Below are 13,800 nucleotides of genomic sequence, written 5' to 3' on the forward strand. Positions count from 1 at the left end.
ACAGAAAGTGTAATCACCTAAAATAAATGAAAAAGAATTCTATATTGTTAACTGCTTGTATTGATACATTGATAATACTGTATGTCAATACCATAGTTGAAATATTGTTAATTGAATACTAATTATGTTAAATATATACCTTCATATGCAAACAATTTCCAAGAACTGTAAAAGGACAATTTAGAGAAATGACAAGTATAATAAGCTAACTAAATAAGCTATAGATAACTTGGTAATGTGCATTTATTTAAAAGAAATGTTACAAAATAATTTCGTAATATGTTAAGCTTTGTTGACATGGGTCATTTGGTTTAACATAATATAATTCATTTAATTGAAAATGAAAAAAATAATTTTACATATAAATATTATATTTTGATTAAAACAATTTTATGTTCAATCTTTTATGCCTTTTTTCAGTGTTCGAAAACCACTGTTCAAACACTGTGCCTACAAAATAAAGGAAAGACAAAATATCTCTATATCTACTATATATGCATATTGTGGCTGAGCGCAGGAAAGACAGCTCAGGACAGCGGAGAAAAGATATTGGGCTGTCAACTAGGTTAACCCTTTCATTTGCCTGAAGATTAAAAGAAGAAAAATACTCGATCATACTGTAGGTGAACGCCCCTTCTGTGTGTTGTTGGGGTCTTTGGTGGAGCTCAGTCTCGCAGGATGCTCTGGACAAAAAGTGACTTCTCTTTCTGGGATACCCAGGATGTTATTGTGGCAGGAACGGAAAAGGCGGAGCTAAAGTCTTCATCAGGTGAATTTCCCAGCACCGTGGGCAATAAAAAAGAAGACAGTGTTAGTGGCAGAGGAAGACAAACTGGGTAGGTGGCAAAGAGTAATGTGAAAATGGCCGAATCTCACTGCTATGATTTGCTATTTTGTTTTTTTCTCATTCTTAAATGGCACGGATAAGCTGTTTTGCAGCATGTGTGCAATCTCAAGACATGGATAAACACTTTGCTAACACTTTTGGCTTGAAAAATGGAAATATTTAAGTCTTAAGGCTTTATCTAGCAGACCCAGGTTCTCTTCCTGGGTCCTCTCTGTGTGGAGTTTGCATGTTGTCCCCCTGTCTGTGTTGGTTTCCTCCCATAATCCAAAGACATGCAGGTCTGGTGCATTGGCGATTCTAAATTGTCCCATGTGTGTGTGTGTGTGTGTGCGCCCTGCGGTGAGCTGGCACCCTGCCCAGGGTTGGTTTCCTGCCTTGCGCCCTGTGTTGGCAGAGATTGGCTCCAGCAAACCCCTGTGACCCTGATATAGCAGGTTGGATAATGGATAGATGGATGGCTTTATCTAGCATGTTGGACCAAGGTACTCTTTAGTCAGATTGTACGCTTCAAGAACATACAAGGTAATTTTTAAAATCTATTTAAAAAATTCACTTTGGAACACAATATTATGTGGCAAATTAATATATGCCATGATTGTGAAGAAATAACTTCAACTTGAAAAATGCCAAACTAGTACTTTAATTCAGTACCTGTGGTTATGGTTCACATAGATAGATAGATAGATAGATAGATAGATAGATAGATAGATAGATAGATAGATAGATAGATAGATAGATAGATAGATAGATAGATGTGAAAGGCACTATATAATAGATAGATAGATAGATAGATAGATAGATAGATAGATAGATAGATAGATAGATAGATAGATAGATAGATAGATAGATAGATAGATAGATAGATAGATAGATAGATAGATAGATAGATAGATAGATAGATAGATAGCAAACAAATAATCAAAAGAGTTGCACAAAACAAAGAAAACTCTGATGTGGCTGAAGATGAAAAAAGCAGTCTCATGCCAGTGATGCACTATAAAAAGGTATTGTTAATAATCATAATCATAATCATAATAATAATGAATATGTTTTATTTTGGTGGCGCTGTGGTAGCACTGCTGACTCCCAGTTAGGAGACCCGGGTTTGCTTCCCAGGTCCTCCCTGTGTGGAGTTTGCATGTTCTCCCCGTGTCTGTGTTGGTTTCCTCCCACAGTCCAAAGACATGTCGGTTAGGTGAATTGGCGATTCGAAATTGTCCTCAGTGCGTGTTTGCGTGCCCTGCTGTGGAACTATATTTTTATAGTTCCTTTCCCATGCTCAGGGTTGTGGGTATGAATTGAGCCCCAGCAGCACTTTTTGTGACTGCTGACACACTTTGGCTAAAAGTCGTCATTGTTAGTACTGTTTATAATGGCAGCCAGCTTTGTTTTCATTCTCTCCTCCACCACTACTGCCAGAGGGTCCAGAGTTCATCCCATAACTGAGCCTGCCTTCTTAATCAACTTGTTGATTCTGTGGTTTTCTCTTGCAGTGATGCCACCATGATGATCACTACAGAAAAGCACAAAATGTGATGGATGTCACTACCATTGATATGGAATGCTGATGATGTCTGTCAGTCATGGATATGGAAACCCAAATATTTCTTTTTGGTGTACCCCCTCTACATCCCCTCCCTGAATAGCGACCAGATGCAGAAGCACTTTGTTGTGGTTAAAATCAATAAGCAGTTCCTTGGGTTTGCAGATGTTAAGTTGCAGACAGTTCTCATGCTTCTCTCCTCTGTCTTATCCCCCTTATCGATAAACCCCATATGTGCAGAATCATCTGAGAATTTCTCCAAGTGATCTGACCTGCTGTTGTATTTCTAGTCTTGAGGTGTACAGAGTGAAGAGTAAAACAGACAGGCCTGTTCCTTGTGGTGCTCCAGTGTTGCTCTCACAGTCCTTGAGTCTCACACATGACAGATAGTCTATTATCAGGACACCACAGGCTCATCCACCTGCATGCCTCTCAGTTTACCCCTTAACAGGGATGTCTGGATGATATTAAAAGCACTGAAGAAACAAACAAAAAAACAAAACATCAACTTTGCAGCCAGCCAGCTTCATACTTCAGCTTCAAATGAGAATAAGCCTCATGAAGCAGATGGATAATTACATCCTCCATCCCAATCTTTGTCCAAACTGCAGTGGGTCCTGGTGGTCTACTAGAAGTGGACTCATGCTGTATAGTCTAAGGCCAGTCGATCGAAGGTCTTCATGATGTTGTACACAAGTGCCACTGGCCTGTAATCATTATGTGAAGAGGTTCACGCCTTACACTGCAGGATGTTTTCCATAACAGTGACACTTTCTGGAGTCTTAGTGAGAGACTAAACAGGTGACAGAGGACACCACAAAGTTGGTAAGAACTCAGTGACCAACTCCATCTGGAACTACATCTTTTCCACTTTGTGTGAAAGACACGGCTGCGACTAAGATCTCAGTTAGCGTGATGATCTGTTGGCTCGCTGTGTATCTCATTATTGTTTGGCTGCTGGTTAAAGAAAATAATGACACAAAATGCAAGCCAAATAAACTCAAGGCAAAGTAGTGTTCTCTATTAATGGTTAACAGTGGAGAATGTGGCTGAATAAAAACCTCCTGCTAACTTGGTGTTGGAGGCACTGAGTTTAACACCCCTGGTTTAGATGTGATGTGCTGAGACTGGACATCCAGCAGAACTCTTCAAGCTTAAGGTTGAATTTCTTACTCAAGGACATCCATGGAAATTAAGTGGATGTGCATTTAGGACTGAGGCCAGGAAGCAGCTCTTTACACAAAGACTTGTGAAGATCTGAAACAAATTACTGAGGCATGGAGTTGAAGCAGAAGCACCGAATGATCTGAATGAGATATTGGGACAGCTTTGCTGCTGGCTAAACAAATGAGTGACAAAGGGACTGGATGGTCTCCTATTGGTTGTCAGATTTCATATGTTCTTAGGTTAGCATTTTACAGCCAACACAGGATGCCAACACAGAGAGAAGAGAATGGAAAAACATAAAGAGAATGACTAGGACAAACACCTAAGTCTCTTCAGAAAAGAAGATTCATTGTGCTTATCTTTTCATGTAATGTTTAATTCTTTCTGTGTGAGCTGTGAAGTCAACCCCAACACAGACAGACGCAGGAGGCACAAGTGCAAACACACGCTTCATTTCTTTCTTTTTTCTCTCTCGTGGGAAACGCCTTCCACTGTTTCCCACAAGCTCAATGCATTCCCAAAACACAGCTAAGCACAATTCTTCTTTTCTCTCTTTTTCTTTTTCTTTCTCCTTTCTCCTCCACTCCTCCAGGCAAGCTTTTTATCCATCCTCCTGCCTCTGGCTCCTTGAACAGAGTGAGGCGGCCTCTTTTATACTGCACCCGGAAATGCTCCAAGTGCTCTTCAGTCATTCGGCAGAACTTCTAGGTGTGGTGAAAGTGCTGTAGTCCAGGGCTCTGCGACTGTCCAGAGGGACATAGAGGGACTTGGATAGCATACAGGATTGGGCAGATTTGTGGACAATGAAATTTAATGTCAGTAAATGTAAAGAGCTACACACATGAAGAAAAAATGTTAGGTATGAATACACAATGGGAGGTCTGAAAATCAAATGTCCACCTTATAAGAAAGACTTAGGAGTCATAGTGGATTCTACGCTATTAAACTGCAAGATAGGGTTTAGAAACCATTAAGAAGGCTAACAGAATGTCAGGTTATATAGCGCCTTGATGTGTGGAGTACAAGTCACAGGAGGTTCTGCTCAGCCTTTATAACACACTGTTGAGGCCTCATCTGGAGTCCTGTGTGCAGTTTTGGTCTCCAGGCTACAAAAAGGACACAGCAGCACTAGAAAAGGTCCAGAGGGATGAATTATGAAGAAAGATTAAAAGAGCTGAGCATTTATAGTTTAAGCAACAGAAGATTAAGGAGAAGAATGATTGAAGTGTTTAAAATTAAGGGAATTAGTCCAGTGAATCGAGACATTGACTTTAAAATGAGTTCATCAAGAAGATGTGGACACAGTTGGAAACTTGTTAAGGGGAAATTTCGCACAAACATTAGGAAGTTTTTCATTACACAGAGAACTATAGACGCATGGAATAAGTGAACAAGTAGTGTGGTAGACAGTAGGAGTTTATGGACCTTCAAAACACTACTTGATGTTATTTTAGAAGAATCAAGTGGATTGGTAAGCTTTGTTGGGCTGAATGGCCTGATTGTTCTAACATTATTGAGTAAAGCAAAGCAAGAGTGAAAAGAAATCAAGTTTTGCTTATTCTACAAAAATCTTCTAAAATGGCCAGGACACATTTTTTGGGACCACTAGAAAACATCCTAAATAACTGGATTTGAGAGATTTTTCAAACTAGCTGTTTTCTTGAATTTGTATCACACATATCTCCAATCGTGCAATCAGACATTCAGATGATTTAAATGGAGACAAGTCGTCACTCTGCTGTTTGGTGTCATTATGTGTCCCACACTGAACATGGACCAGACAAAGCAAAAGAGAGAGTTGTCCGAGGATATCAGAAAGATAATGACAGACAAGCAAGTTAAAGGCAAAGGCTAGAAGATCACCTCCAGGCAGCTTGATGTTCTTGTGACAACAGCAGCAAATATTAATAAAAAGGTGAAAGTCCGTGGCACTGCAGCCAACTTCCCTGAACTGAATGCAAGCGGAAAATTGACTCCAGAATGGGCAGAAGGATAAAGGGAATGGTAGCCAAAAAAGCCAAGGAGAGTTTCTAAAGAGATACAACCTGAACTTCCAGGTCTAGGTCCATCAGCGTTTGATTGCACCATCTGCTGCTTTTTGCGTGACAATGATCTCAATGGAAAAATACCCAGGAGGAGGCCACATAAAAAAGCCAGACTGAAATTTGCTTAAATGCATGTTGACAAGCCACAATGCTTCTTGATAGAGAATGTCATTTGGACGGGTAAGTCAAAACTGGAGCTTTTTGGCAAGTTGCATCAGTTCTGTGTCAACAGACAGAAAAATGAAGCTTTCAAAGAAAAGAACACCAGACCTACTGAGAAACTGCAGGTGGCTTGGTGGTGTTTTGCTGTGTCTGCATGGGATACCTTAGGTCTGTGCAGAGAACAATGAAATCTGAAGACTATCAAGACATTTTGGAGCGAAACATACTGTCCAGTGTCAGAAAGCTCCATCTCAGTTGTAGGTCATGGATCCTCCAACAGGATAAGGAGCCAAAACACAAAACTAAAAGCACCCAAGAATGGCAAAAATTGGATTCTTCTGATGTTGCCTTCTACAGTATGAGCCTTGATATGAATCACACTGAACATTTGTGGATAGAAGTGAAATATGCAGTCTAAAATAGACCCCCTTCAAACCTGAACCAGTTGAATCAGTTTGCTAAGGCTAGTGGGCCAAACGACCTGTGGACAGGTATGGACATCTCATGGAGATCTCCAGGAAATGAAAGTTTGCACTTATTATGAACTCTTAAGGTCATGCAACAAATTAGGTTAAAGGTTCCATCAGTTTATTATTTGAAATATTCTGTTGAATCAAAACTCTGAAAAAATTTGTCTGATATGTGTTAAATACAGAATAAACAATGATAGGTGTGTGACGATGTGGGTTCGACTCCATGCTCCTATTGTTGCTCAGGAGCCCTTGAACCCAACACCGTCGATAATGTCACCGAGATGAGCTGACAAATAGGGACAAATCTCTCAAGGCCAGGGGATATATTCCATAAAGTGCTTTTATTTAAAACAATCATCAAATCAAAAAGTGCAAAAGTGCAGAGTCAAAGTTCAATAAATAAATCCATAAAATCAAGTGTCCAGTGGGGTTAAAACAAACAATAAATAAATCCTTTAAAATCTGAGGTTAAAAATGTAGAAATTAAAACTGCAGTCTCTCACTCCCTTCTTGTTCTCTGGCACACCTCCATCACTCTCTCCCTGGCTCACCATTACTCTCAGCCGCGGAGACCCAACAGTCATGAGCTCCTTCTGTCAACCTCCGTCTTGGCCTCTAAACGGACGTCACTGCCAGACCGACGAGGTTGGCTCTCCTCCCGTGATCTTTCGCGAACCCGTAGTCGCTCCTCAGATATAGCGGGATGACACCTCTCCTGCTCACCCCACTCGCTAATTGTCAGTGGGGCGAACTAGCCCCCAAGAGCGCCTCCATCTAACACTCCTTCGTGGGGCCCCTGCTCGTTCTGTCTCTCTCTTTTAAGGTGACCACATCATCCAGCCTAGACTGCCATTGCCATCCTTTAACCTCCTTCTTCATACATCTTTCAACCTCCTTCCATTTCTCTCTTTTTTACTTCTTTGATTTTTTCCCCCTCTCTGGTGTACCTTCGTTTATATAGACCTCTGCCTCTGTGGGCACAGCATCTTAATTACACTCCGCAGAAAGCCAATGAGGCAAACAAGAACAACTCGCTGTGCAATCGCGCCCAAGGAGAACGACCCGGCTATACGGATTTATAAAAACTTGACTTTTTTCAGAAGCCGCGGACCCGCTATAACACAAGGTGACAGTTCCTTTGGTCAGTTTCAGTTATTTCAGAGACAATTTTGTTTTATTTTTTTCATGGAGGGATACCAAGAAATGTGTTCATTTGGAGTTGCTGTGAGAGGCAATTGTTTGTATGTAACATTGTACGATACAACTACTTTCTTCTTATTACTTTGGGTATTGAATTGTTTTACTTTCTTTAAATGTTTACAGGGGCTGAGGGAAAGGAGCAAAGTAGGAAAGGGATTTACTTACCTCTTTGTACTTATATTATATACTGTATGTTGTCACAAACGCCAGGAAACATTGCCCCACTGGGACGGTGGAAGAAGCAGGGGACCGGAAATGGGACAGTACTTTCCCTGGCGCGCAGGAGAGCAGCCTCCCTGAACTGCTTGGGGGTCACGGAGCTGGGAAGCTCAACCCTGTGGGAGGACGGGGCCTCCGCCAGGGGGCACCTGGATGTTATTTGAACCCTAGATGGCAGCACTTTCGCCACACCAGAAAGTGCTGCCGGAAGAAATCTCAGGGGCACCAGGAGTGCTTCTGGGTGCTCACCTGACACTTCTGCCATACTAGGAAGTGTCGTTAGCCAGAGCACCTGGACCCCTTATGGGTTATTATAAAAGGTGCTGCCTCCCTTCAGTAGGGGAGCTGGAGTTGGGAGGAAGGAGATGATATTTGTGAGGAGGGGAGTAGAGGTGATGGAAAGAGACAGAGAGGAGAAAAAGAGGCAGTTGTTGGTAATAAGGCATTGTGATGCTGGTGAATAATAAACATGTGTTTTTTTGGACATCCTGGTGTCTGTCTGCATTTACCTCTCTTAAGATGAGAGGTCTTATGTGACTCCTAGGTTACCTGTTACTGTAATTAGCATGATTTAGAAACTCCTTTAGCTTATTTCAGAGATGTCTTTTCACTGTTTCAGATCACATTGGTGTTTGGTGTGTATTTAAGGGAGATGTCAATCGAGGACCTGTAAGGTTTTTGTTTCTCACACTCTGATGTTCTCCTCTTGTGCAGTTGTCCACCTGGATCTTGCCCTTTTTTTTTTCAATCCAGACAGTAGTAGACATCTTTGTTTGAAATATTCAGTTTCTTTTCCATCTGTCACGTGGAATAACAACCTTCATTCCTCAAAAAATAAACTGACTGACATGTTTCTTATGAAACTTATTTCATTTTGTCAATTTCTGAACCCAGAACTGAATTTTGGGAAAGCCAGTACCTTGAAGCCTAAGTGAACCGATTAGTGCTAATGCAGCTCCAAAAGGTTTCTTTAATAACCAATTATTATTTAACAGGGCTAAGGTTGAGCTAAGGGAGCTGACCATTAGGACACTGAAGAAATGGCTACTGGAAATGGGATTCTATGTGAATAATAAATTAAAAATCAGTCATTTGAAGCAGTAATGACCATTAGAAACACTAGTGATGTCACATACACATTTATATTTTATTAGTCTATTGTCGTTTCTTTGGTTTCAACTCCCATGTTGCTGTAGATGGTTTATTTTTTTACGGAAATAATGAATATTCAGATTCTGCATCTGCCGAAGTTATAATATTTAGTATATACTAAATCTGAGCTGCCGCTCCCTATTACTCTGCCATTGCATTCATTCTTGTTTGCAGTTGGTGTATCTCTGTAAGCCAATTTGTGGCTTGGAAAAGGTCTGGGCTTGAGGCCAGTGAGGTCTGTCTTCCATCATGATCTGAGGCATTGTCAGTAAATTGCTTTCATAGGTCATTTCCCAGGCTAATAGCATGGAGCAGGATGTTTACAGATGACTTCTATGTACTGAGGGGTCTGATATTCAACAAGATGATCTAATGTGGATTCTCAGAATCGTGACAGAGAAAGGTCAGAAATGGAGGCAGAAAGTGTAGGGGGGCAGATATTTGTAATGCCTCTGTACAAAATGTGACGTTTGTTTGACAAAAACACAGCTTTATGAGGCCCACATCAGGGCCAAGAATACTAAGAACAAATAAGCTAGATTTGAAGATTTGGTTCACTGGGTAAATGGCTGAATTGGATTGTACATAAGTAATCAATGGATTCATGATCTTCATGACAACTATTCCAAAACAGCAGGATTTGCAAATTCTAACACACTTTGAATTGTGTCACAAAAATGTTCAGTAACAGGTCACCTTAAAGTGGTTGCAGCCTTCAAGCACCAAGACAGAACTGAAAAGTTGTGGTTGCGCCTGTGCACTCATGAAAGTTTCTGGACCTGAAACAGGTGATGGGCAACAGGCACAATGAAAATTTCAATACAATTTCAATACAAAATAGTATTAAGCATATTATGGAAAATGGAAAAAAATGATTCTGATAACTATGTTGAGTTTGCTATAAACATTTTAACAAAATGTTAAATTATTAAGGTGGGTTTTCCACTTATTTAATTTTTGTAGAGCACTGCCATCTGCTGGGAGATGGAGGTGCAGCCTTCTATACTGAAGGCAGAGACATCACTGGTAATACACACACACTGATCAGCCACAACAAACATTCGCCTAATTTTGTGTAGGCTCCCCTCTTGCCATCAAAACAGACATGAACCCTGGAAACATGAAAGGTGTCCTGTGATTTCTGGCACTAAGATGTTAGTAGCAGATCCTTTAAGTTGCAAGGTGGGACCTTAATGGACTGTACATGTTTTTCCAGCACACATGAAACAGATTGAGAACTGGGGAATGTGGACACTGAATCAACACTTTGATTTCTTTGCATGTTCCTCAAACAATTCCTGAACAATTTTTCCAGTGTTGTAGGGCACATTATCCCCCTTAAAGAGGTCATTGCCATCAGGGAATACCATAAAGGGGTGTATGTGGTCTGCAACAATCTCTGGGTAGGTGGTACGTGTCAAAGTAACATCCATATGAATGCCCAGGAACCAAGGTGTCCCAGAAGAACACTTCCCAGAGTATCACACTGCCTTTTCCGATTTGCCTTCCTCCTGTAGTGCATTCTTCAGTTATCTCTTACTCAGATACACAATGCAAACACACCTGGCCTTCCACATGATCCAAAAGAAAATATGATTCATGAGACCAAACCACCATCTCCCATTGTTCCATGGTCTAGCTCTAACATTTATGTGCCAGTTGCAGACACTTTTGGTGGTGGACAGGGTCTGAATGGGCAATCTGACAGGTCTGTGCCTGTGCAAAAAGCTGTGATGAACTGTGTGTTGGGACGCGTTTCTCTAATGGCCAGCACTAAGTTCTTCACCAATTTGTGCTACAGTCGCTCTTTTGTGGGATTGGAACAGAGGGGCTAGCCTTGAATCCTCGTGCATATTGATGATCCAATGAGTCTGTTGCTAATTTACAGGTCAAACTTCCTTGGACCACTTTTGGTAGGTGCTAACCACTGCATACCAGGAGTATTCCAGAAGACCTGCCATTTTGGAGGTGCCCTAACCCAATCATCTAGCCATCACAATTTGGCCAAGTCAAAGTCACTCAAATCCATCATGCTTGCCCATATTTTCCTGCTTCTTGCACATCACCTTCTAGAACTGATTGTTCACTTGCTGCTTAATAGATCTCACCCCTTGACAGGTGCCACTGGAATGAAATAATTAATGTTATTCACTTAATTTGTCAGTGGTTTAAATGTTGTGGCTGAAAGAATAATCTTTCTCTATATAAAATCCAATGTCTGTCTGTCTGTCTATCTATATGTCTATCTGCTTTTCATGAGAAAACTACTTAACAGATTTATATTGGGTTTTTTCTGTGGTGGGTTGGCACCCTGCCCAGGATTGGTTCCTGCCTTGTGCCCTGTGTTGGCTGGGATTGGCTCCAGCAGACCCCCGTGACCCAGTGTTTGGATTCAGCGGGTTGGGAAATGGTTGGATGGATGGATATTGTTTTTTTTTCTATTATTTTCTTGACCATTCCAGTTGATTTTGCGACTTCACTCATCACGCTAAGTATCATAGTTCACTTGCAGTACCGATTGCGTGAATCCGAGAGAGACGCAGTTGGCTGAAGGGAGGGGATGGAGCCCTCCTCAGTCACACGCCAGCCTCAGAGCATACCTTACATCCACTTAGCTAGCAAACGAGAGAACTGCTTAACAGATTTAGATTGGGTTATTTTCTATAATTTGCATGAAATAACATTCTGGTTTATTTTCCAGCTTCTCTCATTGTACTAAGAATCATAGTTCACTTGCAGGAGTGATATATTCACGCTAATCCGAGACAAAGTCTGCAGGCCAAGGGGAGGGGAAAGCGTAACATCAGGAGTGGGGAGTCGGTCTACCTCTGCATTTTGGAGCGTTCCTTGCCTCTGCTTAGCTAGCGATACCTTTTTATTTATTGATTTTTAAAGTTTGTCCTGTTTCAATACTATGCGGGCAGAGCCGCAGGGGATGGCTAGTATTTCATAAAAGGACAACAACAGTGCAACTCTCTCAATGAATATTTATTGAAAGTCATCAAGGCCTATCACACAGTGTCTGGAGGGGACCTTGCTGCCCAAAGCTGAGCTGATTTATCTTCTTCACCAGAGTAAGCAAGAGAAGAGAGAAATTATAATAAAAAAGTGAAATGAAGTATCATCCATGGATATGAAATACTCTTCCACCACATCATTTTGAAAGTGATGTCATTTTTAGATTTATTATGATTGTGGTTTCTTTTTTATTTGTTTTTGGGTTATCTGGTCAGCTGTTACATAGCTTTTATTTAAGCTCATTTGTTATTTTTCAAGGTGAATTTATTTTTATTTTCCACGTCATTTTAAGAATGTTACCGTTTATCTTGTTCTAGCTGTACCCCGCGGCTCCACCCACACAACAGTGAAACAGGACACATTTTAAAAGTCAATAAACAAAAATGTAATGCAAGCTAAGCAGAGGCAAGGTACACTCCAAAGTATGGCCAGATGTAGACCGACTCAAATGGATGCAGGCATGTGCCGGGCTCCCCACTCCTGACGTCACAATTCCCCCTCCCCTTGGCCCGCAACCTCTTTCTCAGATTAGAGTGAATATATAAGAGCTGCAAGCCAACTATGATACTTAGTGCAATGAGAGAAGTTGCAAAATCAACTGGAATGTTCAAGTAAATTATAGAAAAAATAAACAATCTAAATCCGTTGAGTAGTTCTCTCGTGAAAAGTGGGCAGACAGACAGACATTGGATTTTATATAGAGAGAGATTAACAGGACGTTGTCTAGTCCTCATATGATCGCATCTGTTGGATTGACGTAAAAGTGGCTTACATTTAAATGTGGAGGCATCAAAATAAGAAGTTACCACTAGGTGGTTAAGAAAAAGAGTATCCTTATGTTTTCTCAGGAGCGTAGTTTTCAAACTACAGGTAAGCCAAGAGGTTCATTTTGTTTTTCACATCCTTTCAGTTTAGTGCTATGAATTTATTTGGTTACAACCTCTCCCTCTCTGTCTCAATGCACTGATGATCTTGTCATTTGCCCTGAAGAAGTATTTCATTCAAGAATTTCTAACAACAAATGGAATACCCAATGCAGAAGTAAAAGCAAACACCGAGTTCATAGATGTTAACCTAGAAGATTCAGATGTGCTTGAAGCCCTCAGTATACGTTAAAGACTAATAAAACCCCTGGACCCGATGGGATTTCACCAATTGTACTGAATGAAAGGAAAGCCGTCACCTGTAAACCCTTATTATTGCATATCTGAGCTGTCACTTGTGAAGGGAGAAACACCTGAGAACTGGAAAGTTGCAAATGTGTCTTCAAGAAGGGAGATGAAATGGATCTGGTAATTACAGACCAGACAGTCTTACTTTTACATATACTATGCAGAATTATGGAAAATAGAATAAGAAATAGATTAGAAAAATACCAATATGAAAGTAATATGCTAAATAATAGCCAGTATGGGTCTATGAGAGAAAGATTTTGTCAAACCAATTTTTTTTTTTTTGAACAAGCTACTGAAATTGTTGACAAAAGCAAAGCATATGAAAAAACTGACTTGGACTTTAACAAAGCCTTTGAATCATTTGTCCCACACCAAAATTAATTCTGAAATGAGAATATGTAGGTAGCAGAAGTAACCGAAATAAAAACTGGATGTCAAGATGGTTAACTGGCAGGAGACAAAGAGTAAAGATAAGAGGAGAATGTAGCAAGGTCAACACTGGAACCCCTCAAGGGTCTGTCCTTGGACCCTCGTTGCTTTTACTGATTTATATTAATGACATTGATTCTGGTATAAAAATCAGAGGGACGGCAGACTTTGAGGAAGCAGTAAAAATAACACAAGAAGACCCGGAGAACCTTCAGAACTGGGCAAACACTTAGATAATGCAGTTTAATGAAGGAAAGTACAAAGTGCTAGATGTTGGCAAAATGAACATCAGTTATAAATATAAGAGGCAGTGAGCTACAAGAGGCAACTTCTGAAAAAGATTTAGGGGTTTATGACGACACAACATTTC

The sequence above is a fragment of the Polypterus senegalus genome, chromosome 1 (genome assembly GCF_016835505.1).
Source record: "Polypterus senegalus isolate Bchr_013 chromosome 1, ASM1683550v1, whole genome shotgun sequence".
Lineage (NCBI taxonomy): Eukaryota > Metazoa > Chordata > Cladistia > Polypteriformes > Polypteridae > Polypterus > Polypterus senegalus.